Source organism: Penaeus monodon, unplaced genomic scaffold (genome assembly GCF_015228065.2).
Source record: "Penaeus monodon isolate SGIC_2016 unplaced genomic scaffold, NSTDA_Pmon_1 PmonScaffold_726, whole genome shotgun sequence".
In the NCBI taxonomy this organism is placed as follows: Eukaryota; Metazoa; Arthropoda; class Malacostraca; order Decapoda; family Penaeidae; genus Penaeus; species Penaeus monodon.
In genome coordinates this window covers 51,160-55,708 of record NW_023662394.1, presented here as the reverse complement: position 1 = coordinate 55,708, position 4,549 = coordinate 51,160, and the positions used below count along the sequence as shown (strand labels likewise).

Below are 4,549 nucleotides of genomic sequence, written 5' to 3'. Positions count from 1 at the left end.
CACCCCTTCTTCTATATTTTTATATATATATATAATATTTAATTAAATATTGTTGTGTATATTGTATCTAAGAAATTATGTGTATACATTTTTCATATATATGTGTATATATACACATACATATGTTTATGTATATGTATGTGTGGTATATATAGAGATCTTGAACAAGTAATACATGTAGATGTTGAGGTGCAGTCAGGTAAGACATGTGTGCAACAAATTGGCCTTACAGTGGCCTTTACATATCCCCAAAATGTAATGGTTATATGGGTCTTGTGATTGTATGTATATTGTATGTATGTATGTATGTTTGATGTGTGAATAAATTTGAATGTGTTTCGTCTCTAACTTAATGTAATCCATTTGCTCTTAAACATGATGCGTTTGTGTCTGTAATCGTATATGAATAGATGTACATTTATTGCTACTAATATCAAGTCATAAATACAAAATGTATGGGTGTGTGTTATGAGTATGGCATTTATTATTATAATAGATTTGTCAATTTCCTCATTAGGAAGATGCTGTGGCTCCTAAAGGAGCCGATGTTGAGATGGGACAACCAAGAAAATGTTTATTTCTTCTCGTCTTCTTGGGGAGGAGCACAGCCTGGATGTTAGGCAGAACACCACCCTGGGCAATGGTGACGCCAGACAGCAGCTTGTTGAGCTCTTCATCTTTAACGGATGGCAAGCTGCAAGTTGACGGGGGATGATACGGGTCTTCTTGTTGTCACGAGCGGCGTTACCTGCCAATTCCAGGACCTCAGCGGCCAGGTATTCCATGACGGCAGCCAGTACAGGGGGGCACCAGCTCCCACACGCTCGGCGTAGTTGCCCTTACGCAGAAGGCGGTGAATTCTGCCAACAGGGAACTGAAGGCCGGCCCTGCTGGAGCGGGACTTTGACTTGCCCTTTACCTTACCACCCTTACCACGACCAGACATGATGTTTGCTTGTTAGGTACTTTATAAACCTTATCGCTGTTTGTCGAGCTTAGCTTTTATAGGCGGCCCCGGTTGACTGAGTCAGATTGCGACGGCTGGCATGTGGAACGGACCTCAGATGAGCCAGTAGTCGTGGTCCTGTACGCGGAGGCTGGCATGCGCGTCGAACAATAAAAGGAAAAAGTGAGTGGGGAGCTTCATTCTTCGTGCCGTAAGTACGATTGACATCATGCCACCCAAAACTTCCGGAAAGGCTGCCAAGAAGGCCGGTAAGGGCCCAAAAGTCTATCACCAAGGGTGATAAGAAGAAGAAGCGCAGGAGGAAGGAGAGCTACAGCATCTACATCTACAAGGTGCTCAAGCAGGTCCACCCTGACACTGGTATCTCCTCCAAGGCCATGTCTATCATGAACTCTTTCGTGAATGACATTTTTGAACGCATTGCAGCTGAGGCTTCCCGCCTTGCACACTACAACAAGCGTTCCACCATCACCAGCCGGGAGATTCAGACCGCTGTCAGGTTGTTGCTGCCCGGAGACTGGCTAAGCACGCCGTTAGTGAGGGGAAATAAGGCCGTCACCAAGTACACTTCTTCCAAGTAAATCTCTAGGTTGCATGATTTACTTGCCTCCTAGAACAACATCGGCTCCTTTAGGAGCCACAGATCGTGATAAAGCAGATATACAATGACGTTAGTAACCCAATTGCCACCACTACCTTTCCTGCTAGTACTAGTACTACTAGTAGTAGTATTAGTACTACTACTACTACTACTCCTATTACTACCACTACCATTACTGTCCTATAAGTTTATTTATTATTACCAACTTTGTGATAATTATAGTACTACTACTACCATTACTGTCCTACATGTTTATTATTATCAACATTGTGATAATCATACTACTAGTACCAGTACCATTACTGTCCTATAAGTTCATTTATTCTTACCAACATTGTGATAATCATAGTCTCAATAAGAATAAGACACTATCCATATCAATTGTTTTAGAAAGATAAAACACATTTCCCGCCTATTCAATGAATGTGCAAATCAGGATAGTAGTTCACTAGGGCCTACTACTACTACTACTACAACTACTCCTCCTACTCCTGGTATATTTATTTATTTATTTAGTAGATAGACCTTGGATCATGGCATTTGTTTATTCTGTTACTCAAAGTGAGTCATAAGATAATGTTTTAGTGTTAGTGTGGTCTGATTGCAATATATATATTAATATATAATATATATATATATATATATTGTGTGTGTGTATAGGTATATATATGTATATATATGTATATATATAGAATGAGAGAGTGTATGTGTGTGTGTGTATGTATATATATATACATATTTATATATATATATATACAATATATATTATACATATATGAGAGAGAGAGAGGTGTGTGTAATATATATACAGTATACACACACACACACACAATATATATAATATATATACAATGAGAGAGGAGTGTGTATATATACAGTATTTTCAAACATATATATATATATATATATACATATATACATTATAGCATATATAACATTATACGCAATAATATCCGTATAATGAGAGAGAGAGAAAGTGTGTGTGTGTATGTTTATATATATATATACAGTATTTATATACAATATATATTATATATATAGTATTGTGTTTGTGTGTGTGTGTGTGTGTGTGTGTTGCTGTATATATACATATATATACAAACAATAGTATATATACAATGAGAGAGAGAGTGTGTGTGTGTGTGTGTATATATATACAATATATATGTATACATGTATATATGTGTATATATATGTATACATTATATAATATATTATATTATATATTATATTTATATATATATATATATTATATGTGTGTGTGTTATGTATGTATGTATATATATAATACGCAATATATATATATTATATTATATATAGAGAGAGAGTGTGTATGTGTGTGTATATATATTTGGGTGTATATATATGTATATATATGTATACATGTATATATGTATATATATATATATAAATATATATATATATTATTATATCAATGAGAGAGAGTATATATATAGTATTATATACAATATATATATATATATTATAATATACAACACACATTATGATATATATACAATGAAGACAGAGAGATAGTGTATGTGTGTATATATACAATATTATATGTTTGTATGTATATTATTATATGAAAGAGAGGCTGTGTATGTGTGTGCGTAGCAGTGTGTACATTTGTATGTATATGTGCTTATCAACATTATATAGCCGTTTGTTTACATATGCTTATCACTATTATTATTTTGCCGTCTGTGTACATGTACACCATTTGATATGACTTGTCTGTATTTCATCTCTCTGAGAATTAATTTTAGGCCCTGAAAAGGGCCGAGGATAATAGTTTTGTGTTGCAGGTATGCAATCAAAACCTTAGGCGCGCTCTCCGCGGATACGGCGAGCAAGTTGGATTCCTTAGGCATGATTGTGACTCTTTGGCGTGGATAGCGCACAGGTTGGTGTCCTCAAGAGGCCGACCAGGTAAAGCCTCGGAAGCTTCCTGCAGAGCCATGACAGCAGAGGACTGGAAGCGGAGGTCAGTCTTGAAGTCCTGGGCAATCTCGCGAACGAGACGCTGGAAGGGCAGCTTGCGGATGAGGAGCTCAGTGCTCTTCTGGTAACGACGGATCTCACGGAGGGCAACGGTTCCAGGCCTGTAACGATGGGGCTTCTTGACACCTCCGGTAGCAGGGCAGACTTACGTGCTGCCTTGTGGCCAACTGCTTGCGGGGGGCCTTGCCTCCGGTAGACTTACGTGCAGTCTGCTTGGTTACTGTGCCATTTTGCGAGTTTGTATCTAAATAGATATGAAACGCGCTCACGCTCAAGACGTCAATTTATAGGAGAGCGAGCGGGAGCTGGCCGAGTCGCGTGTGGCTGCGAGAGTGTGGCTTAATCCCGCTATTTCTGCTGGGTAAATATTGCCGGAGATACGGCACTTGTGAGGTCGTGTAACGCGGCCTCCTTGACGCCATGTTGGATTCCAAGTTGATTATCTGAAGCAATGGCTATGGCCAAATCCATTGCAAGCCTTGTGCGCGTGAGCCTTTGTCGATAACAAGGCTTAGCAGAGGTTGTATTTGCAGAGCGGTCAGTTAAGATAAGCGCTCAGCTGAGTGGGCCGCCTCGCCGCTACGCAGACGGGGGCCCGCGGTAGCCTTACTCGCTCTCGGCCACCGAATTTGATCTGGCTGACTCGGAGCAAGAAATCCGTACTCAACATGACAGGACGAGGCAAGGGCGGAAAGGGGCTCGGAAAGGGTGCGCCAAGCGTCATCGCAAGGTGTTGCGTGATACATCCAGGTATCACCAAGCCTGCAATCCGTCGTCTTGCTCGCCGTGGAGGTGTCAAGCGTATCTCTGGTCTCATCTACGAAGAAACCCGTGGTGTCCTCAAGGTGTTCCTCGAGAACGTGATCCGTGACGCCGTCACCTACACCGAGCACGCCAAGAGGAAGACCGTCACCGCCATGGACGTCGTGTACGCCCTCAAGCGCCAGGGACGCACCCTGTACGGTTTCGGAGGTTAA

The 4,549-nt window shown here is 40.4% G+C and overlaps 4 pseudogenes; 2 read left to right on the top strand and 2 right to left on the bottom strand.

Moving 5' to 3' along the window:
* Positions 1-513: 513 nt before the first annotated feature.
* On the bottom strand, positions 514-1,083 carry LOC119571641 (annotated as a pseudogene).
* A 3-nt stretch (positions 1,084-1,086) lies between these two features.
* On the top strand, positions 1,087-1,608 carry LOC119571636 (annotated as a pseudogene).
* A 1,710-nt stretch (positions 1,609-3,318) lies between these two features.
* On the bottom strand, positions 3,319-4,043 carry LOC119571640 (annotated as a pseudogene).
* A 197-nt stretch (positions 4,044-4,240) lies between these two features.
* LOC119571645 lies at positions 4,241-4,549 on the top strand (annotated as a pseudogene).